This window comes from Pinus tabuliformis, chromosome Q, assembly GCF_031772625.1.
Source record: "Pinus tabuliformis cultivar Carrire ecotype Pingquan chromosome Q, CPIR1, whole genome shotgun sequence".
Taxonomy (NCBI): Eukaryota; Viridiplantae; Streptophyta; class Pinopsida; order Pinales; family Pinaceae; genus Pinus; species Pinus tabuliformis.
Window position 1 is genome coordinate 1,347,860,505 of NC_142296.1, and position 26,295 is coordinate 1,347,886,799.

The 26,295-nt window shown below is 37.8% G+C and overlaps 1 pseudogene; it reads left to right on the plus strand.

Annotated features, from left to right (window-relative positions):
• The window catches only part of LOC149224881 (uncharacterized), a 197,258-nt pseudogene extending 173,152 nt beyond the window's left edge, over positions 1–24,106 (plus strand).
• The last annotated feature ends 2,189 nt before the right edge of the window (positions 24,107–26,295 follow it).

Sequence of the window (26,295 nt, forward strand, 5' to 3'; positions counted from 1 at the left end):
TCTAGTCAAAACAGGATGGATTTGGACTCTTTGTACCATCACACAAAAATCAAAACATCCCAAATGCTTGAAGGAAGTGATTGTCATAGGTGAGGCCATTAACTCTTTGGTGTTGGTAGGTTCAAACCTCAAGATTCTTCCTCCTTTGTGTGGTTTTCTTTCTTCTTGGTCTTCTTCCTCTGAAAAATCTTTGTTTTCTTCCTCCATTATGTGTTTTCTTTCCTCTTTCTTGAAACCCTAGGGATTAGGAAATAGGAGTGGGAATGGGGTAGGAAAAATTTAGGGAGTGGAGGAAGGGATTAGGGAACTTAGGGAAGTGATAGGGGAGTGAAATGTGTATGGGATTTAGGATTTGATATTTAATTACAGGTATGTAGTATGGCTGCCTAGGGATTTCATTGTCTAGGACTTATGGTTTAAGGGAGAACGCACTTGGGATAGGGATTTAGTAGCACAAGGGTAGGGATGGAGTTTATTGTTATGTGGGAAGGGTAGTAGAGTCTTAGGAATAGTTTTTAGGGGTGTAGGAAAAATTCTAGGGTTTGCAAGGCTTTAGAATTCCCAATTTCACACAATGAACTTCATAGCATGAATGATGACTTTGAAATATGTAAGGAGCGATGAAAAAGGTTGTACTTACTTGATAAGAGGCTTAGAAACCATGTATTGAAGGTTAGGAACCTTTGTTTGCAGTTTGGGAGCTTGTGGGAAAAATTTGACCAGTGTGCAGTGCCCTTAGTGTGCACACAGCACCTTCAGCCCATGCGAAGCGCCTTAAGCTCGTGCGCAGTGTTGGGTTGTGTTATATTCTTTCCATGACTAGCACCCCCTTCGTTGTGCCGACTAGGTAGTGGGGAGTCATAGGGGGCTTTGAGGGGGGCGGTTAGCCCCTCTACAAGGTTTGGGGCAACGCCCCAGGGAAAAAAAATTGGACCCTATATTAGGTAGGGCGGACCTACCTATGGTTTTGTGCATGGTTTTCGCACATGGTTTTGGACGCGATGGTTTTCGGTCCATGGCATTGGATGCTTCAGCATGTATAAATATGTATTGCAACATTAAAAGGAATATAATTAAAAATCAAGCTGGTAGTCCTGGTTTTGGGATCTAGGGGAACATCTCTGTGTATATGTGTTTTACGTGTTATGCTCTTGCATTGTTTATTTTCTATGTTTTAGAATTTGTATGCAGGTAATTTCTGTACAGAGTTAAAACCTACATTTGGTATCAGAGCTTTTTTGGCTTCAAGGGGACGCCTTTGTTGTTGAGGGGTTTCGCTTGGGCCTATGGTAGACCCTATTCAGTGGGAGATCTATGGGATCAATGTTGGTGGTGAAAGAAGATGGCGAGCAGTGGAAATATAGAGATCGAGAAATTTAATGGTCAAATTTTTGAGATGTGGAAACTCAAGATGGAGGATCTGTTGGTGGATAAAGATCAGTGGATCGCAGTAGATCTGGGTACTAAACTAACGGGGGTGTCTGATGAAGAATGGAAGAAGTTGGATCGGAAGGCAAAGAGCACAATACGATTATGTGTCTCAAATTCAATATTTTTGAATGTATCAAGGAAGCTACGGCTAAGGCTTTGTGGGACAAGTTAGGGACTTTGTACCAATCTAAGTCTCTGGTGAATAAACTGTTCCTACGGAAAAATTTGTATAACCTGAGGATGAAAGATGGAGACTCGGTGACAGAGCATCTGAACGCATTTAATATTGTGGTAAGTCAGTTATTATCTGTTGATATTAAAATTTCAAATGAAGATAAGTGCATCAGTTTGTTGTGTTCTTTACCAGATTCGTGGGATGGTCTGGTTATTGCAATAGGTAGCAATGAACTGCCTTGTAGTTCGATGAAATAGTCTCATCCTTGCTGACGGATGAGATGAGACGGAAAAATATGGAGAGCCAGAATGGTGATGCCTTGTTTATACGAGGACGGTCCTAAAACAGAAATAAAAATAAGTCATCGAGTGGGAGATCTAAATCTCCAGGAAAACCTATAAAGGTGGTTTGCTGGAAATGTGGAAAGGAAGGGCACTACAAAAGGGAATGTAAATCTAAAGCTCCTGACAAAGGAAAGGGATCTGATGATGCTCCTTCTACAGAGGCGAAAACCACCTCAGATGAGGGTGGGGATGTGTACTTGGCTTCTTCAAGTACACATGTAGATCATGAGGCATGGTTGATTGACTCAGGTGCATCCTTTCACTTCACTCCACATAGAGAGTGGTTCTGCGAGTATGAGAAATATGATGGTGGTGATGTCTTATTAGGGGATGATAGGAAGGCTAGAATCATTGGTTGTAGAAAAGTAAAGTTGAAGTTGCAAGGTGGAAGGGTTAGAACACTTCCAGGTGTTCTGCATATTCCTGCATTGGCCAAAAATTTGATTTATGTAAGCAAGCTAGATGATGCAAGTGTAAAAATAGTGTTCGAGAAGGATACCTGCAAGATGGCTCGGGGAGCACTGGTAGTGATGCGGGGAGTTTGGATTGGAACTCTGTACAAGCTACAAGGTAGCACTGTTGTTGATGGATGCAACAGTTCTATGGTTCCTGAAAGTGGAGCAGAAAATCTAGTGGTCTCTGGAGAGAATACCATGTTGTGGCATCAAAGGCTTGGACATATTCGAGAGAAGGGCCTTCGAATACTTCATGGTAAGGGTATGGTAGAAGGTATGAGTAATAGCTTGCTCGATTTTGATTTTTGTGAAAATTGCGTATATGGGAAGCAGAATCAGGTGAGTTTCCCTTATGGTGGTAAGAGGGCGAAACAGATATTAGAGCTTGTGCATAGTGATGTGTTTGGACCTGTGAAGGTTCCATCACTGGATAAGTTTGTGTATTATGTATCATTTATATATTACTTCTCAAGGAATACGTGGATACATTTCCTCAAGAAGAAATCTTAAGTCTTTGACAGCTTTAAAAAATTAAAGGCTCTGGTGGAAAACCAGACATAGAAGAAGACAAAGGTGCTGAGGACAAATAACGGTGGCAAATTTTTTAACAAGGAAATTGAAGAATTCTGTAAGAAGTGTGGTATAGCATTACAGAAGACTACTCCATACACACCTGAGCAAAATGGAGTTGAAGAAAAAATGAACAAGACGTTGATGGAAAGGGCAAGAAGCATGATCAATGGTGTCGGGTTAGGACAAGAATTCTAGGCAGAGGCGGTGGAGACAGCATGTTACCTGGTCAACAGATCACCTTCATCAACGTTGGAAGATAAGACTCCACAAGAGGTATGGACTGGTAAGAAATCGTCTCTTTCACATCTGAGGGTATTTAGATGTGATGCATATGTACATGTTCCAAAGGAGAAAAGAACCAAGTTGGATAGTAAATCTGAAAAGTGCATATTTATTGGGTATAAGGATGGTTTAAAGGGTTATAAGCTTTGGAACCCAGTAACAAGGAAGGTTGTGTACAACCGAGATGTGGTGTTCAGAGAGGTGCAATATGTTATTAAAAATTAAGTCCAACCAAAGGAACCTAAGAAGATAGAGTTTGAGCTTAAGGAGGAAGAATTAGACTCTACAGCAGAAGAGGAATCAGAAGATGAAGAGCCACAAACTCCGGTTGTGAGAAGATAATTTCGAGAAAGAAGGCAGCCAGAAAGGCATAATCCATCTACTTTCTGTTTAAATTTTTCTTTATCTGTTACTGATGATGATCCCAGAACTGTGAAGGAAGTAGTAGATGCAGAGGATGGCAAACTCTGGAAAGAGGCCATGGTTGATGAAATGGCATCTTTGCACAAAAATGAGGCTTGGGATCCAATGGAGTTGCCAGCTGGAAGGAAACCCATTGGCAGCGAATGGGTGTTTAAGAAGAAGACAAATGCAGAAGGAAAGGTGGAGAAATACAAAGCTCGGTTGGTAGCAAAAGGTTATTCCCAGGTGCCGGGAATTGATTTTGGTGATATTTTTTCTCCTATTGCGAAGGTAGTTTCTATTAGATTACTTTTATTTGTTGCTGCTACTTTTGATTTTGAGGTAGAGCAAATGGATGTGAAGACAGCATTTCTTCATGGGGATCTCGAAGAGGAGATCTACATGAAGCAACCTAAAGGTTTTACTGTGAAGGGTAAGAAAGAACTGGTATGTAAGTTGAAGAAGTCTTTGTATGGGTTAAAACAGTCACCAAGGATGTGGTATCAGAAATTTGATACATTTATACGGGGACTTGGCTTCAACAAAAGCAAAGAATATCACTGTGTGTATTTTAAATTAATTGGTGATCGTGTTATTTATCTGGTCTTATATGTGGATGATATGTTGTTGATTGGAAATGACAAAGAAATTATCCACGATTTAAAGAACCATATGTCCTCCAAATTCGACATGAAAGATCTTGGTGCTGCAAACTATATTTTGGGCATGGAAATTTAAAGAGATAGGGAAAAGAGGAAGCTATGGTTAAACCAGAGGAAGTATGTCGAGACAATACTACAGAGGTTTAATATGCAGGATAGTAAATTGATGAAGGTTCCTATTCCTGTAGGTGTAAAGTTATCTGTCGAACAGTGTCCCAAGACACAAGAAGAGGAACAGGACACGTCCCATGTTCCATATGCAAGTGCAGTCGGTAGCTTGATGTATGAAATGGTCTGTACTAGACCAGACATTGCACATGGAGTGGGAGTATTGAGCAGGTTTTTGTCAAAACCATGGAAGGAGCATTGGACAACAGTGAAGCGGGTTTTCAGGTATTTTGCGTGGCACTAGTGATTATGGTTTGTGCTACCAAGGAAGACCAAGATTGGACAGAGTTTTGGATATCCATGGATTTGTTGATGTAGACTGCACTGGAGATCTGGATCAGAGAAGATCTATAAGTGGGTATGTGTTTAATCTATTTGGAGGACGACTCAGTTGGATGAGTAGGAAACAATTTGTAATGGAATTATCAACTACAGAGGCAGAATACATGGCAGCCACTCATGCAAGCAAGGAAGCAATTTGGTTGCAGAGATTGTGTTCAATTATGGTGTTAGTACAAGGAGTTATAAGCATAGACTGTGATAGCCAAAGTGCAATTTTCTTGGCAAAGAACCCTACTTACCATTCAAACACAAAACACATTGATGTTCGGTATCACTTTGTGAGGGATATGATAGAAGACTAAAAGGTGTTGTTGGTAAAGGTGGACACTTTGAAGAATACTACAAATGCATTGACAAAATCTGTGAGCTCTGATAAGTTATCTTGGTGTAGAGAAACAATGGGCGTTTCAGGGCTAGATAAATGACTAAGATCTCCTATGGAAAGAAAACAATAAGTGGGAGAATGTTGGGTTGTGTTATATCATTTCCACGACTAACCCATGTAGTCGACGGGGGGGTGGAGCCCCCCCTTCGTTGCGCCAACTGCGCAGCAGAGGGGTCACAAGGGGGTTTGAGGGGGGCGGTTAGCCCTTCTACAGGGTTCAGGGCAGCGCCTCGGGGAAAAAATTATGGAACCTATATTAGGTTGGGCGGACCTACCTATGGTTTTGTGCATGGTTTTCGCACATGGTTTTGGACGTGATGGTTTTCAGTCCATGGTATTGGATGCTTTGGCATGTATGAATATGTATTGTAACATTGAAAGGAATCTAATGAAAAATCAAGCTGGTAGTCTTGGTTTTGGGATCCAAGTGAAAATCTTTGTGTATGTGTTTTAGGTGTTATTCTCTCGTATTATTTTTTTATGTGTTTTAGAATTTGTATGCAGGTAATTTCTTTACGGGGTTAAAACCTACATGCAGCGCCTTCAGCCTGTGCAAAACGCCTTTAGCCTCTGCACAGCGCCTGCCTCTGTTTTGCTAATTTCGCCTAAAATCGTGAGGAATGGTGCTTTAGGGTATGCTCAAGCAATGATAGGAGGAAAATGGAGTTGGGTTAGATGCTAGGAAGGCATTTATACATTATTGAAATTGATCATTAGCTTTAAAAACCCACTTTCTAATGTTTCTCTTCTCCTTTTTGAAATGGTTGCTAATTTCCTTTCTGACTTTCTTCTTTGCGGGTGGATGATGCTAGAGTGTTGGCACTCTTCGCATTTGATTTTGCTTTGGATGGAGTTGGCACATATTTTTGTCACTTGAAAGCTCAGGAATAGTAACTTATTACATATAAAGAACATAAAATTACATAAATTGAAAAAAATATTACATCTCTGTTTTTTGAAATAAAATTACAATCTGAAATAGAACTGATACTTAAAATAAAAGTTAGAACTTGGGCAAACATAGCCACACATTTACCAATTCTCTTTAAATGACAAAAGGATATTATTTTTCTCACTCTCATACTTTTTGTTGGCTTTATGCAGTGAAATGGTGTTTTATTGGACTTTGGATAATGAAACCTAGTGACCTGAGGGGACCTTGAATGACCAGACTCCATGTGGACTTGACTGACACAAAACATGATGAAATGAGCTTTTATGATAAGTGTATGCCCAGTAAGACACAAGAAGGTGGGCCAGAAAATATTGATTTTTGAGGGAGAGTGGGGCTTTTGACATAGGGCTACCATCAATGAGTAAATTTTTGAATGAGGGCCTAGGTGGAATGACAAAAATTTCAGAATGGGACCCTAATATGATATAAAAGAGGAGTTTTGATCACTGATGGCAATATGAAAATAATAACTCTAACACATCCTCCAAGTCAGTCCTCAACTAATATATTGTTTCTTCTTTTTGCAGCTTCTATAATTTTTTCCTTGCATCCTTAGTCCCTATAACTGGATTCAAAATAATATTTGTAATAGAAAACATTGTGATTTTACTTCTCTTTAGCATGACAGACTTTTCCTTTTATATTAACTTAGAAATTCCCTTCTTGTCTAGGCTTTCATATTCCTTCCTGTCTCAACTCAAATTGCAGAAAGAAACCTGTTGTACTTTCTTCATAATAGGTCAAATGCACTTGGGTATTTATAGTTGTTTGAAACTCCAGTATTAGGCCGACTTGTCAACTTCGTTGAGGCTAACTTGTAGATTAGGAACTTAACTTTGGAGGAGGAGGAGAATATACATCAAATATATTTTCTCTTTGACTCAAGGATCCGAACAAGGGTCTAGAATATAAATAATGAAAATGACTCAATATATAATCCTAGAAGCTTACAATGGAGGCTTGATCAGATATTGATCGAGTACCTTAATGATAGCTCAAATTTCAAATTGTTCGAAAGAGTGTCGAACTTGAGCGACCGGATAGATCTCGTCTTCCTAATTCTGGCACCATGAACGATTCGAAAAACCGACACCGTATGAAGGAGTTATCGCAATTTGAAAAGTCCAGTAAATCGCAATTTATGGACATTTGACCAAAAATAAATTGATTTTTGAAAATATTAAAAAAAAAGAATATTCCAAGGAATATTTCTTGGAATATTCCCTAGAAAATTCCTTTTTGGGGACCAATCAGGTGCCGACACATGGCAATCCCAAAGGCTGCCACGTCGCCCTGGAATGGTATTGTAAAATTTTCTCAGGATCTGACGGAATCGAACCCGTGACCTCTGACAAGACAAACCAGCGCTCTACCAACTCCGCTGACGATGATTCTTAACCTCTATGGGTCACGATGTATATTTATGTTGTAACCAGTTGCGAATTGGGGGTTAGGACCGCCAATGGTCCCCCGAAAACCATTCACATGAACTGGATGCCAAGATAACCACAGACTATAGCAACAAACCACGCAGTTGCGTGTTGACCACCAACTCAACGGTCTTATCCCTAACCATCGGGGGTTAACCCATCACATGTGCGCCGACGGTTCCAGTAATGGTTAGCTCCAACGATTTAGCTTGGCGGAGCGCTAAAAAGGCGGAATTGCCAAATTTAACTAAAGTTAAGTGCAGTTAACCTGATTTAGTGGAGCATCCCTAGGGGACACTGACTAAATACATTCCAGAAGTTATTTTCGACCAGCGAGAGTGAAAAAAGAGGCTAAATAGGCTAATTGGAGCCTTCTGAAGCCAATGGAACAGTCAAGAGAAGCTTAAGAAGTCATCTTCATAGATATTATCATCCAGGGAGATTTTGGAGCTTAGGACCACCAGGGGTTGGAGGCAGTTGTAGGAGCTACCAGTAGTTGTTCTCAGCAAACCAACAGTCATTCCTAACTATAATGAGCCTTCTAAATCCATTTCATGTATTTTCAGAAGCATTTGGAGACTTCTAAAGGTCAAGATGCTACATGGAAGTTTCAGGCAGCCCAGTGCCAAATGTGGAGGAAGGCCTAGTTTGGTGATGCAGTGCTCATTTTGAGCAAATGATCATTCTATTGTTGGTGTCTGATATGAGTTGGAGACAGTAGAAGAGGTTTCAGTGATAGTTAAAGAATTCTTAAGGAGTTAGGTCCATCAAGAAGCTCAGGGAAGCTCAGAGCACTGATTGAAGGAATCAAAGTCCAAGGGAGCCTAGATCTGTTTGCAGACTGAGGACAACCATGACAGGAATATAGATGGTATTCTAAGCCCATTGGTTCAGTTCAATAACCATTGGAGTTAAGTGTGGAACTTGTAAAATAAACTTTGCCATAATCCCAAAGAGCCAAGTCAAGATGACAAAAGCTCAAGGAGACGTAGCCCACGATATTCAGGTGAACTCCTAGATTAAATTTGTTGTTATGTGTTGATGTTTATTTGTTGCATTATATGGCTATTATGTGTGTTAAATATCAACAAAAACAAATGGACTTAAAGCACTTAAAGAATTAAAATAAATTACACATACACATGTTTCAAGTTATTAATTCCGCAAATGTAGAGCTGAGGCTTCTGTCATCCATAACAAGTTTGCGAGAGCTTTTTCGGCGAAAATCACATGAGAAACCATTTGTCAACGCATTTCGAACCAACTAGTGTGGTTCATCGTCAGGACAAGTTGAAGAAACAGATCCAGTCTAGCATGTTAATAGTCTAAGCAGAGATTCCAACGGCTACAAAAGATTAACAGCTAATTTTTGACTTTAGGACCCAGGTCAAATTTTCATTTATTAATTTAATAATATTATTATTATTTATTATTATATTTATGGAACCAAGTTAAATTAGGTAAAGATAAATAAAATAAATTAATAGTTAGTTTTTTAAAAATTCATTTATTCCTTTAAATTATTACTTATATATATATATATATATATATATATATATATATATATATTAAATAAAATCATAATATTCGATTCATAAGAAAAGGTTAGGATTAATAAAATTATATAAGTTAATTTATTTGTTTATTAAATTATTCATTAATTATTATTTACTAATAATAATTATTATTATTATTATTATTATTTACTATTTTATTTATGGAACTAAGTTAAATCAGGTACAAATAAATAAAATAATTCTTTTATTTATTTAAATTATTAATTATATATGTATATATATATATTTTAATTAAACTAATATAAAATTATAAATAAATACTATACATTTAATTAAAATAATCTGTATAAATTGACCAATGGCTAATATAAGGACCATGGTCAAAATTAGTTATAATGGGTGTAATATATATATATATATATATATATATATATAGTAATTATAATTAGTATTAATAGTTAGTTAAAAGATATTATTTAAAAATTAAAATTATAAGTTATTTAGTAATCAAAAAGAAAGTCTCTCCTGATATTATAAGACTAAATTACATTTATAAAAATATACATAAATTAATGGGATGTTAAGATGAAAGTTAGTTACAAATAATAAATAAAACAGAACGAGAAAATTAAGTTAAATAAAAAATAATAATAATAATAATAATAATAATAATTAATTAATTAATTAAATAAAATAATAAGTGACAAAAAATAAAAATCAATCAATTAATTAATTAAATAAAAATAAAAATAATAAGTGACAAGAGAAAGAAAAGAAAAAGATAATAATAATAAAATAATAATAATAATAATAATTAATTAAAAAAAATTTAAAAAAAAACAAGAGCCGAGAAAATAATATTCAGTAAAAAAAAAAAACGATGAGGGGGCAGAAAAAACGACTAAGAAGAGATAGTTGGGATCCAGACCTACTGATTTTCCAGCCATCGTCTCTATTGAGATTGCTCGGCCTCTTTTCAATCTCAAGAGCTTCCCTAAGCTTATGATGATGGAAGCGCGAAACCTTAGCAATAACACTAGCCTCCTCAATGCAAACATGATGATTGGTTTTTTCTACATGTTCAGCTAAAGCGGAAGACTTAGCTCTTCTATGCTTAAGGTCAGCTGCATGCTCACTAATCCTTTGATTAATGGAGCGACCAGTCTCACCAATATAGGGGGTCCCACAAGAGCAGGGGATAATATAAACCCCTTTCATATCTTTGGGGTCAATAGGATCCTTTACTGATCTGAGGGACGAACGAATGGTGTTAAGGGGCCTAAAGGTCACAGGGACACTATGCATCTTGAGAATCCTTGCAATCTTATCAGTGGTCCCCTGAACATATGGAAGATGGACACCTGGAATCTGTTCCTTCGCCGAAAAATCTCTCGCATAATTCCGCAAATGTCAACATAAGCTATATCATATATTTGTTAAGATTTGGAGTGGGAGGTTCTTGTAAGCATAACAAGTTATTAAACCCTCATTTCAGATCAAGTGGTATCATAGTAGGATACTTGCTTGACAGAGCAAAATATTTCTTGTTTGAATTGATAGGTGTTTAAACAGTACAAAGCATTTGACTGTTTGATTATTTGTAAACTCACTATTGTTTGAGTTTACAAAGGTGAAGAGGAAGCTATTGATAATCTAAGTCCAGGAGAGGACAAGAAGGAAGAAGGGATGAAGGCATTATCCTTACCCAAAGGACCTCAAGGCAACCCTTGAAGCATAAGAGGGTTTGTTTGCAAAAGGCTGCTTGAATAAGAATTTGATTCTACTGCCATTTAGTTCAGAAAATTGTCAATAGATTTTGAAAGCTTTGTGAATTTTGTTGAAGTTCTATTGTTCATTTTTATAATGACAAATTCTACAAGTGAGTTTTCCAAATTCTCCTCTTTCACAAGATTCTTTGATGAAGACATGAAGTGAGACTTGTTCATCATGATGGATATGGTGAGAGAAATGTATGATGAAAGGAAGAGCACCAGACTTCGAGAGCAATTGAATTTCGTGAAGGAAGAGAAGCAATTTCTTTTTGAAAAATTGCAGGACATGGAGAGCCAACTTCATATTACAAATATGAACCTAGAAAATATGCATGAGATGGTGACACAGCTCCTTGCTGCCAAAGAAGCCTTAGTCAAGTATCAGCTTGAAGAAGAGGTAAACAATTCTAGCTTGTCCTCAATTTCCTCTAAGAAAGTTTATGTCGGTTCTTTTGAAAAACATACAAGAGGCATAAGGTCCAAGTTGACGCCAAAAATGGGATATGAAGGAAAAGGATTGGGAAAACATGCAGAGGGCACTGTTGAGCCAATAATGATTGAGGAAAGGCCTAAGTATTTGGGTCTTGGCTATGGACAATCTTATGGATAAAGTTCCAAAGCAGCCATGAATGTAATTGAAATTGTCCCTAGAAGGAGTTTCATTTTAAGTTCTCTACCTCAAGTTTGTAAAGATTGTATTCATGGGGAATGCAGTTTTTTGAAACATACTTTGCAAGAGGAAGGTGTTCATAAGCATGCACTCGAACAAGAGAGTTGTGAAATATCTAAAATCATTGAAGAGATTGATGGTGTTCTAAAGGGAGCCACTTCTTCATTCGATACACCTTCTCATGAAGACAACAAAGGTAAAAGAGAAAGGTATAAATACGATTTCAATCACACTTCTTTTGATTATGTTATGCATGGTAAATTTCCACATAAGCATTGGAAAAAAATTACATGTTCCTTTTGTGGTTTGGTTAACCACAGTGTTTCTAGATGTTGGAAGAGAATGGCCACATACATGAAACTTTTGAAGGAAAGGAGGCAAGAAGCCAAAGGTCCATTGTACAAGGAAAATTATGCTGTAAAGAGGATGAAAATGTGTTGTACTTATTGCCATAAGCAAGGACATATTGCTGAAAAGTGTTGGATTTTGCATGCAACAATGCTTCCATGAAATTTGAAGAAAGTGGGAAAAGAGAATGGCAAGAATGGAAAGGAAGTTTCCATAATTGATGTGTTTTAGGATGATCCACATGTTGATATCGATGTGAAGTTAAAGGAAGCGCCTTTGATGTGAATTGGTAAGAAATGGTTAGAGTTCTTATCCAAATAAAGTTGCATGTCTTTTGATTTGATGCATTTCTTTGCCAATGGAATGAAAGTTGCAGGGTTTTACCAAAAAGGTGAATGGAAAAGTTGAGTATGAAGACTCACTTTATTGCAGCAAAATTATATTCATTTTAGCTTTGTAAGTACATGTACATATGATTGAGGATCTTGTACTTATGATTGTACTTAAGAGAAAGTGAAGAATGGAATGCATACATAAGAATGGTATGTATGAACACAGGGATGTTAATGATTTCCTTGTATTTGAACATGTATTTGTAATTGGCTTGATGGAAAGCAATGGACCATCATATTGCTTTGTGTAAACATGCATGTAATTTCATATTGACTTGAAAAAGTTGATTTGGTCTCCAAGATTGTAAAAGGGAGATAATGATGAAGCGTTTCATCTTTGAAAAAGACTCGTTATTTGAAGGGTCAATTGTTTGAAAGGGCATGTTTTTAGTCGGCTTGTGATTTAGTCGATCATTTGTACACAAGATGTAAAGACATGATGATGATTCACATGATGTGAAATTTGTTTCTTTTGATGAAGCAAGAATTTATGTCATCAAGTTATTTTCTTCTTCTGACATCGTCTGCAGAAGAAGATTTGTTGCTGCAGGAAAAAAATTTGTTGAAAACATGAGATTACATCATGTTTATTGAACCACCTTGGATCAATGGTCAAGGAAGCGATGTTCAGCCACCTTCTATAAATTCTGAATGAGTTCAAGGAAGACGGTTCTTAACAGGAGGACAAACGCATCCAAGAAGGGAAGTTTCGACTACCTTTGAGTTTTGGTTCAAAGGCACTAGCCATGCAAGGCAAGTGTATGGAGGCTAAAAAGAAGAGGGTGTTGTACTCTCACCTACTGTTCAGATCAGTATATCAGTCTTTTGGGTTCCAAAAGATTCCCAATGGGGAGGAGTGATCAGATATTGATCTAGGACCTTAATGATAGCTCAAATTTCAAAGTGTTCGAAAGAGTGTCAAACCTAAGTGGCTGGATATATCTCGTCTTCCTGATTCTGGCACTGTAAACGGTTCAAAAAACCGACACCATATGAAGGATTTATTGCAATTTGAAAATTCCAATAAATTGCAATTTATGGACATTTGACCAAGAATAAAATGATTTTGGAAAATATTAAGAAAATATATATTCCAAGGAATATTCCTTAGAATATTCCTTTTTGGGGACCAATCAGGTGCCGACATGTGGCAAGCCTAGAGGCCACCACATGGCCTTGGAATGGTATTGTAAAATTTTGTTGGGGTCCGACGAAATCGAACCTGTGACCTCTGGTAAGACAAACCAGTGCTCTACCAACTCTATCGACAATGATTCTTAACCTATATGGGTCACGGTGTACATTTATGTTTTAACTGGTTGCGAATTAGGGGTTAGGACCGCCAGCAATCTTACCCGCTAGCGATCCCCCGAAAACCATTCACACGAACCCAATGCCAAGGTAACCACCGACTGCAGCAACAAACCACGCAGTTGCATGTTGACCGCCAGCTTAACAGTCTTATCCCTAACCGTCGGGGGATTAACCCATCACATGTGTGCTGACGATTCCGGTAACGGTCAACTTCGACGATATAGCTTGGCGGAGCGCTAAAATGGCGGAATTGCCAAATTTAACTAAACTTAAGTGCAGTTAACCAGATTTAGTGGAGTATCCCTAGGGGACACTGACTAAATGCATTCCAGGAGTTGTTTTTTACTAGGGAGAGTGAAAAAAGAGGCTAGCTAGGCTAATTAGAGCCTTCTTAAGCCAATGGAACAGTCCAGAGAAGCTGAAGAAGTCATCTTCATAGAGATTTTCATCCAAGAAGATTTTGGAGCTTAGGGCCACCAGGGGTTGGAGGCAGTTGTAGGAGCTACCAGTACTCGTTCTCAGCAAACCAACAGTCATTCCTGACTGTAATGAGCCTTCTGAATCCATTGCATGGATTTTCAGAAGCATTTGGAGACTTCTAAAGGCCGATATGCTACAGGGAAGTTTCAGGCAGCCCAGTGCCAACCGTGGAGGAAGGCCTAGTTTGGTGATGCAGTGCTCATTTTGAGAAAATGATCAGTCTATTGTTGGTGTCTGATATGTGCTGGAGATAGTAGAAGAGGTTTCAGTGACAGTTAAATAATTCTTAAGGAGTTAGGTCCATCAAGAAGCTCAAGGAAGCTCAGAGCACTAATTGAAGGAATCAAAGTCCAAGGGAGCCTAGATCTGTTTACAGAGTGAGGACAGCCATGACAGGGATATAGATGGTATTCTAAGCCCATTGGTTTAGTTCAGTAATCTTTGGAGTTAAGTGTGGAACTTGTAAAAGAAACTTTGCCATAATCCCAAAGAGCCAAGTCAAGATGACAAAAGCTCAAGGAGACGTAGCCCACGATATTCGGGTGAACTCCTAGATTAAATTTGTTATTATGTGTTGATGTTTATTTGCTACATTATATGGTTGTTATGTGTGTTTAATATCAACAGAAACAAATGGACTTAAAGCACTTAAATAGTTAAAATAAATTACACATACACCTGTTTCAAGTAATTAATTCCGCAAATGTCAACATAAGCTAGATCATATATTTGTTAAGCTTTGGAGTGGGAGGTTCTTGTAAGCATAACAAGCTATTAAACCCTCATTTCAGATCAGGTGGTATCATAGCAAGATACTTGCTTGACATAGCAAAATATTGCTTGTTTGACTTGAAAGGTGTTTAAATAGTATAAAGAATTTCACTGTTTGATTATTTGTAAACTCACTGTTGTTTGAGTTTGCAAAGGTGAAGAGAAAGCTACTGATAAGCTAAGTCCAGGAGAGGACAAGAAGGAAGAAGGGATGAAGGCATTCTCCTTACCCAAAGGACCTCAAGGCAACCCTTGAAGCATAAGAGGGTTTGTTTGCAAAAGGCTACTTGAATAAGAATTTGAATCTACTGCCATTTAGTTCAGAAAATTGTCAATAGATTTTGAAAGCTTTGTGAATTTTGTTGAAGTTATTTTGTCCATTTTTATAATGACAACTTCTACAAGTGAGTTTTCCAAATCCTACTCTTCCACAATATTCTTTGATGAAGACATGAAGCAAGACTTTTTCATCATGACGGATATGGTGAGAGAAATGTATGAGGATGAAAGGAAGAGCACCAGACTTCAAGAGCAGTTGAATTCCATGAAGGAAGAGAAGCAGTTGCTTTTTGAAAAATTGCAAGAAATGGAGAGCCAACTTCATATTGCAAATATTAACCCGGAAAAGATGCATGAGATGGGGACACAACTCCTTGCTTCCAAAGAAGCCTTAGTCAAGTATCAGCTTGAAGAAGAGGTAAACAATTCTAGTTTGTCTTCAATTTCCTCTAAGAATGTTTATGTTGGTTCTTTTGAAAAACATACAAGAGGCATAGGCTCCAAGTTGATGTCAAAAATGGGCTATGAAGGAAAAGGATTGGGAAAACATGGATAGGGCATTATTGAGCCAATAATGGTTGAGGAAAGGCCTAAGTATTTGGGTCTTGGCTATGGACAATATTATGGAGAAAGTTCCAAAGCAGCCATGAATGTAATTGAAACCATCCCTAGAAGGAGTTTCATTATGATTTCTCTACCTCAAGTTTGTAAAGATTGTATTCATGGGGAATGCAATTGTTTGAAACATACTTTGCAAGAAGAATGTGTTCATAAGCATGCACTCAAACAAGAGAGTTGTGAAAGATCTAAAATCATTGAAGAGATTGATGGTGTTCTAAAGGGAGCCACTTCTTCATTCGATACACCTTCTCATGAAGACAACAAAGGTAAAAGAGAAAGATATAAATATGATTTCAATCACACTTCTTTTGATTATGTTAAGAATGGTAAATTTCCACATAAGCATTGGAAAAAATTGCATGTTCCTTTTGTGGTTTGGTTAACCATAGTGTTTCTAGATGTTGGAAGAGAATGGCCACATACACGAAACTTTTTAAGGAAAGGAGGCAAGAAGCCAAAGGTCCATTGAACAAGGAAAATTATGTTGTAAAGAGGATGAACATGTGTTGTACTTATTTCCTTAAGCAAGGACATATTTCTGAAAATTGTTGGATTTTGCATCCAACAATGCTTCCATGAAATTTGAAGAAAGTGGAAAAAGAGAATGGCAAGAATGGAAAGGAAGTTTCCATAATTGATGTGTTTCAGGATGATCCACATGTTGATATCGATGTGTAGTTAAAGGAAGCGCCTTTGATGTGGATTGGTAAGAAATGGTTATATTTCTTATCCAATTAAAGTTGCATGTCTTTTGATTTGATGCATTTCTTTGCCAAGGGAATGCAAGTTGCAGGGTTTTACCAAAAAGGTGAATGGAAAAGTTGAGTATGAAGACTCACTTTATTGCAATAAAATTATATTCATTTCAACTTTGTAAGTACATGTACATATGATTGAGGATCTTGTACTTATGATTGTACTTAAGAGAAAGTTGAAGAATGGAATGCATACATGAGAATGGTATGTATGAACACAGGGATGTTAATGATTTCCTTGTATTTGAACATGTATGTGTAATTGACTTGATGGAAAGCAATCGACCATCATATTGCTTTGTTTAAACATGCATGTAATGTCATATTGACTTGAAAAAGTTGATTTGGTCTCCAAGATTGTAAAAGGGAGATAATGATGAAGTGTTTCATCTTTGAAAAAGAATCGTTAAAGTTCTTTTTGTACATGCTTGACTTGAAGGGTCAATTGTTTGAAAGGGCATGTTTTTAGTCGGCTTGTGATTTAGTCAATAATTTGTACACAAGATGTAAATACATGATGATGATTCACATGATGTGAAAATTGTTTCTTTTGATGAAGCAAGAATTTATGTCATCAAGTTATTTTCTTCTTCTGACATCATCTGCAGAAGAAGATTTGTTGTTGCAGGAAAAAATTTGTTGAAAACATGAGATTACATCATGTTTGTTGAACCACCTTGGATCAGTGGTCAAGGAATTGATGTTTAGCCACCTTCTGTAAATTCTGAATGAGTTCAAGCAAGACAGTTCTTAACAGGAGGACAAGCGCATCCAAGAAGGGAAGTGTCGACTGCCTTTGAGTTTTAGTTCAAAGGCACTAGCCATGCAAGGAAAGTGTATGCAGGCTGAAAAGAAGAGGGTGTTGTACTCTCATCTATTGTTCAGATCAGTATATCAGTCTTTTAGGGTCCAAAATATTCCCAATGGGGAAGAGTGATCAGATATTGATCCAGAACCTTAATGATAGCTCAAATTTCAAAGCATTCTAAAGAGTGTCAAACCTGGGCGAGTGGATATATCTCGTCTTTCTGATTACGGTGCCGCAAACGGTTCGAAAAACCGACACCGTATGAAGGAGTTATTGCAATTTGAAAAGTCCAGTAAACTGTGATTTATGGACATTTGACCAAGAATAAATTGAATTTTGAAAATATTAAAAAAAAAAGAATATTCCAAGGAATATTTATTAGAATATTCCCTAAAAAATTCCTTTTGTGGACCAATCAGGTGCCGACACGTGGCAAGCTCAGAGGCCACCACGTGGCTCTGGAATGGTATTGTAAAATTTTGTTGGGGTCCGACAAAATCGAACCCGTGACCTCCGACAAGACAAACCAATGCTCTACCAACTCTGTCGATGGTGATTCTTAAACTCTATGGGTCACAGTGTCTATTTATGTTGTAACTAGTTTTGGATTAAGGGTTAGGACCGCCAGCGGTCTTACCTGCCAACGGTCCCCCGAAAACCATTCACATGAACCCGATGTCGAGATAACCACTAACTGCAGCAACAAACCACGCGGTTGCGTTTTGACCGCCAGCTCAACGTTCTTATCCCTAATCGCCGAGGGATTAACCCATCACATGTGCACTGACGGTTCTGGTAACGGTTAGCTCCAACGGTTTAGCTTGGCGGAGCGCTAAAAAGGCGAAATTGTTAATTTAACTAAAGTTAAGTGCAGTTAACCAAATTTAGTGGAGTATCCCTAGGGGACACTAACTAAATGCATTCCAGGAGTTTTTTTCAACTAGGGAGAGTGAAACAAGAGGCTAGATAGGCTAATTGGAGCCTTCTGAAGCCAATGGAATAGTCCAGAGAAGCTGAAGAAGTCATCTTCATAGATATTTTCATCCAAGGAGATTTTGGAGCTTAGGGCCACCAGGGGTTGGAGGCAGTTGTAGGAGTTATCAATACTCGTTCTCAGCGAACCAACAGTCATTCCTGACTATAATGAGCCTTCTTAATCCATTGCAGGGATTTTCAGAAGCATTTGGAGACTTCTAAAGGCCGAGATGCTATAGGGAAGTTTCAGGTAGCCCAGTGCTAACCGTGGAGGAAGGCCTAGTTTGGTGATGCAGTGCTCATTTTGAGAAAATGATCAGTCTATTATTGGTGTCTGATATGTATTGGAGATAGTAGAAGAGTTTTCATTGATAGTTAAAGAATTTTGAAGGAGTTAGGGCCATCAAGAAGCTCAGGGAAGCTCAAAGCACTGATTGAAGGAATCAAAGTCCAAGGGAGCCTAGATCTGTTTGCAGAGTGAGGACAACCATGACAGGGATATAGATGGTATTCTAAGACCATTGGTTCAGTTCAGTAACCTTTGGAGTTAAGTGTGGAACTTGTAAAAGAAACTTTGCCATAATCGCAAAGAGCCAAGTCAAGATGACAAAATCTCAAGGAGAGGTAGCCCACGATATTCGGGTGAACTCCTAGATTAAATTTGCTGTTATGTGTTGATGTTTATTTGCTGCATTATATGGCTGTTATTTGTGTTTAATATCAGCAAAAACAAATGGAATTAAAGCACTTAAATAGTTAAAAGAAATTACACATACACCTGTTTCAAGTAATTAATTCCGCAAATGTCAACATAAGCTAGATCATATATTTGTTAAGCTTTGGAGTGGGAGGTTCTTGTAAGCATAACAAGTTATTAAACCCTCCTTTCAGATCAAGGACTTAACCTATTGACCATTGACCTAAGCATTAAATCCATGCTTTGATAATAAATCTTTCTTTAATCCTTTTTTTTTTGGGGGTGTGTGTTATATTCTTTAAACAACTAGTCACACTTGTGGGGGGAGTCACAGGGGGGTGATAGTCCCCCCTGTTTGTTGCACTGGGCGCAACAGGGGGGTCACAGGGGGTGGTAACCCCTTTTCACATGGTTTGGGGAAACTCCCCGAGAATTTTTTTTCCTATATATATGCGAACCCAAGGATGGGGGGCAAACCCGAAGATGGTGGGTAGACCTACCCATGGTTTTGAGCATGCGTTTTGCACATGGTTTTGGGCATCATGGTTTTCTACCCATGGTATTTTGTAGATCCAACCAAGGAAACTACAGTTGTGTTCTAATCCAAGGTTAATGGATTGGGGTTTATCAATGCTTCGACATGTATACATATATATATATTGGAACATTGAAAGGAACATAATGAAAAATTAACCATGGTAGTCTCGTTTTTGGGATCCAAGGGAAAATATCTCTGTATTTATTTCATGTTCTCGCCATTGTATATTTTCAGTTTTAAGAATTTTTTTGTAGTTAATTGTTGCACAGTGTTAAAACCTACATTTGGTATCATAGTTGTTTTGGCTTCAAGGGGATGCCTTTGCTGCTGAGGGGTTTTCCTTGGGCCTGTGGTAGACCATGCTCAGTGGGAGATCTGTGGGATAGATTCTTGCGGTGAAAGAAGATGGCGAGTAGTGGAAAGATAGAGACCAAGAAATTTAATGGTTAGAGTTTTGAGTTGTGGAAGCTCAAGATGGAGGATTTTTTGATGGATAAATATTAGTGGATCATGGTAGATATGGCTACTAAACCAACGAAAATGTCAGCAGAAAGCTGGGTGAAGTTGGATCAGAAGGCAAAGAGCACAATACATTTGTGTATCTTAGATTCAATATTGTTGACTGTATCAGGGGAAGCTATGGTGAAGGATTTGTGGGCCAAGTTAGGGACTTTGTACCAATCTAAGTCTCTAGTGAACAAATTTTTCCTGAGGAAAAATATATATAACCTGAGGATGAAGGATGGAGACTCGGTGACAGAGCATCTAAATCCCTTTAATACTGTGGTAAGCCAGTTGTTATCTGTTGATGTAAAAATTTAAAACAAAGAGAAGTGCATCAATTTGTTGTGTTCTCTACCAGATTTGTGGGACAGTTTGGTTGTTGCAATAGGTAGAAATACAGCTACCTTGAAGTTTGATGAAATAGTCTCATCCTTGTTATCGGAGGAGATGAGACAGAAAAATATGGAGAGCCAGAATGGAGATGCCTTATATGTACGAGGACAATCCTAGAACAAAAATAAAAATAAGTCCTCGAGTGGGAGACCTAAATCTAGAGGGAGATTTAAATATCCAAGAAAACCTAAAAAGGTATGTTGGAAATGCGAAAAGGAAGGGAAATACAAAAAGGATTTTAGATCTAAATCTCCTAAGAAAGGAAAGGGATTTGATGATGCTCCTTCTGCAGAGGCAAAAACCACCTCAAATGAAGGTGGGGATGTGTGCTTGGATTCTTCTTCAAGTACACATGTAGATCATGAGGCATGGTTTATTAACTCAAGTGCGTCCTTTCACTTCACTCCCCATAGGGAGTGGTTCTGCGAGTATGAGAAATATGATGGTGGTGATGTCTTCTTAGGGGAGGATAGGACGGACAGAATCATAGGATGTGGAAAAGCCAAGTTGAAGTTGCAAGGTGGAAGGATTGGAACACTTCCTAGTGTTCTTCATATTCTTGCATTAGCCAGAAATATGATTTTTGTAAGTAATATGGATGATGCAGGTGTAAAAATAGTGTTAGAGAAATATACCTATAAGATTGTGCGGGGAGCACTAGTATTGATGCAGGGAGTTCAGATTGGAACTCTGTACAAGCTTCTGGGTAGCACTATTATTGATGGGTGCAACAATTTTGTGGTTCCTGAAAGTGGAGCAGAAAACCTAGTGGTCTCTAGAGAAAAGACCATGTTATGGCATCAAAGGCTTGGACATATTGGAGAGAAGGGTCTTTGAATGTTGTATGGTAATGGTATGGTAGAAGGTATGTTTAATTTCTCTCTAGATTTCGATTTTTGTGAACATTGTGTATATGGGAAGAAGAATCAGGTGAGTTTCCCCTCTGGTGCTAAGAGGGCGAAAGGGATATTAGAGCTTGTGCACAGTGATGTGTTTGGACTTGTGTCAGTTCCATCACTAGGTAATTCTGTATACTATGTCTCCTTTATAGATGACTTCTCAAGGAATACATGGATATATTTCCTCGGTAAGAAATCTGAAGTCTTTGATAGGTTTAAATAATTTAAGGCTCTAGTGGAAAATTAGATAGAGAAGAAGGTCAAGGTGTTGAGGATAGATAATAGTGGAGAGTTTTGAAAGAAGGAATTTGAAGAGTTTTGTAAGAAGTGTGGTATAACATGATATAAGACTACTCCATACACAACTCAGCAAAATGGAGTCGCATAAAGAATGAACAGGACGTTGATGGAAAAGGTAAGAATCATGCACAATTGTGTTGGGTTAGGACAGGAATTCTAGGCAGAGGCAACGGTGATTACATGTTACTTGGTTAATAGATCACCTTCATCAACGTTGGAGGATAAGACTCCAAATGAGGTATGGACTGGTAAGAAGCCCTCTCTTTCACATCTGAGGCTATTTGGTTGTGGTGCATATGTACGTGTTCCAAAGGAGAAAAAAACCAAGTTGGATAGTAAATCTGAAATTTGCATCTTTATTGGGTAATAGAATGGTTTATAAGGTTATAAGCTTTGGAACCCATAAACAATGAAGTTTGTGTATAGTCAAGATGTGGTGTTTAGACAGCTAAAAGATGTTATTAAACATGAATTCCTACCAAAGGAACCTAAGAAGATATATTTTTAGCTAAAGGAGGTGTTAGGGTCCTATATCTATTAATCAATATGCCTATCTTACTATTTCATTTTGGGGGTTACTTTGTAAAGTCTAGCCTATGAAATCACTAGGTGTCATAGTCTAAAGGGTTTGTATGTATAAAGAGTCATATGAGTTAAGGTCATTACAAATTTTCATGTCACAAAGGGGTATTTTAGCCCTAATTAGAATTTGTAAAGGTCTAATAGTCCATGAGGGGTCATTATTAGAGTTGAAGGGGTCATTTCATGGGTCTGTTAGTGGTTTATACTTCTCATACCTCTGATTTCAAATTTCATTATCATGAAATGAGAGGGCTTGTGGTGGCACAAAATTCAAAAATTATTCAATCCATCCCTCATTTATCCTTCATACAAAGTGAAAAGAGCTCTGAAGTAGTCTGAGGTTTCAAAGAAGGTTACAGAAAGTCGAAGGAGGAGTTTAAAGCTCAAGGTACATGATCAATGCGCTCACAGGTCAAGCTACACAACTGCTATACAATTGGTTTAAAGTCTCCATAGGGGTCTGTTTGCTAAAGTATCTTGAGTCACAATGGTTGGAAGGCTTCCATTTTTTTTCGACTTGCACCATGTGTTATGGTTATGACCAATTCTTGGAGTTTCTTTCCCCATAAAAATGACTAGGACATGCTACATCAGATATGATGGACAGCAAGGTGTTTATGCATGGAGTAAGAGGTGTGGTGGAATGAAGTTATAATTGATAGTAATCAAGAGATGGAGGAGGCAGGTGGAAATTCAGCACCATTAGAGGCTGATGCATCTCATTACAGGTGGTTACCACCAAACTTATAGGATAAAATGCAAGTTATCGATTTGTGCTCCCGTGATGAGATAATTAGAGTTCGAGTGCCTAGATGTAGTGATGAAGAAGAGGTTCCTCCTTAGGATGCATCTCATCAGATCTGTGAAACTGGAATATTGAATTGCAAGATTCCAAATGGATTTTACTCAGTAATTCTAGATAAAAAAAATTGAATGCACAGTTGTATGCAATTCCAACTCCTGATGAGTTGTCTGCATTAGGCCCCGAAAGTGTTAGAGAAGATGAAATTCTTCTAGATGCCGATAAGGATAATAGAGTATCAAAATTGAAGCAATTTACACTTGTATTAGTGAAGGGTTTGAGTTCAAATCTGGCATCAATGATTAAGAAAATCGTTGAATTGGTTTGTGAGTTTTATGGGGGACCTCTTTTTTATGCAATGCAGGCTAAGAATTCACCTAAAGAGACATCCTTAGCTGATAACTAGACACTGTAGCTCTTAGGGCAAATTAAAAATGGGTTATGTCTCCCATGGGAAATTTTATTCAAATTCCTTGCAGACTTTGTGGGACTCAGAAGTAAACTTCTAGTGGGCCTACAACTATATGATAGGGGAATTGCATATGCAGATGCTTACAAGCACATGTCACTGTTAGTTGGATTAAATTCCATGGAGTTATTAGTTGATTTCATGCGGTCCCTTGGCCAATTAATACCCTTCTCAATGAAAGCTCTTATCATGTACCATATTTCTGGGACAGGGGAAAGTGATTCTATTGAGAATGATTCGTGGACTCTCCTCTAGAGCCAAATAGTCCAATGTTTGGATTTTCAGATAAAGTGGGTAGTGAAACCCCATAGCAAGAAGAACATAGCCCACGATATTTATACTTAAGGAAAGGGGATAATATTTCTACACAAGCAGGTCCATCATTGCCAAACATAAAGCTAAGGCCATCTAGACGCATTGAGGGGAATTAAGTCCACTCCAAAGTGAGCCAGACATTGCAAATAGTTTCTGGTGACGTGGGCGCAGGAAAGGCATTATTGAACAACACACAGCTAGTTCCAGTCCTGAACATCCTTTGTTGATGCCTTGTGGTCGTTCTATGCTTAGTGGGCACAAACATTGTTTTAGGGAAGATGTTGATTCTGTCAGTGCATAAATTCTAGACCAGTCTCCACAACATATTGTTTTTGTAGGAAGGACTTCGATAGTGGCTAGGCGGAATTCAGTTTACTCTCCACATGGTAGTGGTGGGAATGAAAGGAGAAGAGATGAGCATTACACCAAAAATTGGTGATGATGTTGTCAGAGATGTTCAAGCAATGAATGAGGCGATGAATCAAGAACACCTTTTAAAAGATGAAGACCATTATGGTGGGAAAAAAAGCACCACTACAAATGAGAAAGAACAAAATGTTTCTGACAATCTTTCTGAATATGCAGCACACTTTGCAGTTGGTGATGAAGGAATTAGTTCTAGAGGAAGGAAGGCAGAATCTAGTTCTTCAAAAGATCTTAACAAGACCTTTCAAAGCAGTCTTTCAGTATCTTCATCTCCACAAGAATTTCGAAAAACAAGTACTTCAAAATCAATTGAGATGATTAATTCACAGAATCGAGTGTTACAATCTTCGGCTCATACATCCAAGTCTCTATTACCATTCCAAAAATGGAATATAGATTTTTTTGAGTTGAAAATGGGTGTTCGTGTTGGTATTTGTTCCTTTGGAGAAGTTTTTCGAGGCATATGGAGAGGAACATAAGTTGTAATTAATTTTTTGCTTGAGCAAGATTTGACTGAGGAGAATACGAAAGACTTCTGCAATGAAACATCTTGGCTAAGTCGCGTGTGACATCCAAATGTGATCTTATTTCTTGGAGCCTGTACAAAGCCGCCTCATCTTTCAATGGTCATTGAATATATGGAAATGGGTTCTCTATCCCACTTGATCCATAGGAGTGGCCAAGGAAAGAGGCTCAGTTGGTGAAGAAGATTGAAGATGCTAAATTTGGAACCAAAAGCTTTGAAATCAAATCATAAAAGTGGTCTTATTCAGGAGGAAACTCTTCAAGATCCTATGTTAGCAGATGAAAATGGAACACTGAAAAAATCAAGGAAGACATCAAGGTTTTTTCCATATTTATCAAAAGAAAAATTCTTGGATGGTGTATCTGCTCATAATTATGCTTTTGCTAAGAAGGCGAGAACAGAGAGTTGACTTCTTTTTTCAGAAAACATATTTATGTTGATGTTTCTAAATTTTATTAGTTTTGATATAGTAGTTCCTATTTTTCTGCATAGCAAGTAAATATGCATTGCATCTAGACCTTTCGACTTTTATGAAGTGAATTCGACCATCTAGAGTGGTAATTCGAATTCCTGCTTGTATATAATGATGAAAATACATGGAAAATATTTTTGGGTTGGAGTGTTAGAGGCTAGACTAGATTTTTCTGCAAGTATTATATCTTTACCTGAATTAAGAGAAGAAGGTGTATGCAGTTTTGACAGGGATTCTTCTGTCAGTGTTTGTTGGTATGTGTGTTTCCTTATGATTTGGTTTATATGTTACCTTTTGATATGTTTTTAGTATATATGTTCATGGTGTAAACATTCTTCATGCTCAGTCTGAGAAGAAAATTTTCAGAATTCACCTAGTGCTCTGATAAATTCAGTTGATCATTATATGTGTGTCATTTTCTTCCATGGCAAGTTGAATTCATCCTTGTTTGGGTGCTCAGTTTGTCATTCTTCTTTTACTTCACTCATCCTACCACTACAACGAATTTGATTGATTACCAATAGGTCTACCTACCTTTCCCCTGTGTGGATTGCACCATATCCCTTATTCATTCAGATCTGTAATAGTGCTCTGATCTTAAGTAGTCCTGTCCTTTGCACCCACCTTCAATAAATAAAACTTAAAGCTACCCTTTTGATCAGTATAACCAGCCTAAAACCTAGATCCTATCAGTCATTTATTTGATTGATAGCACAATACAATGAGAGAGCCCTCTCCAAGACTAGGGGGTTGGACCTTAGCCTAAAAGTGGTTTTTGGTTACCCTTGTGATCCTTTTTTCAACCTAGATGTTAATTACAGGGTGCTAACAGGAGGACAAATCAGAATGTATAGCAGAACAAGAATCATAAGATGAAGAGCCACAAACTCCAGCTTTGAGAAGATCAGTTCAAGAAAGGAGGCATCCAGAAAGGTATAGTCCATCTGCTTTATGTTAAAATTGTGTTTTGTCTATTACTAATGATGATACCAAAACTGTTAGGGAGGCAGTAGATTCAGAGGATGGAAAACTCTAGAAAGAGACCATGGTTAATGCAATGGCATCT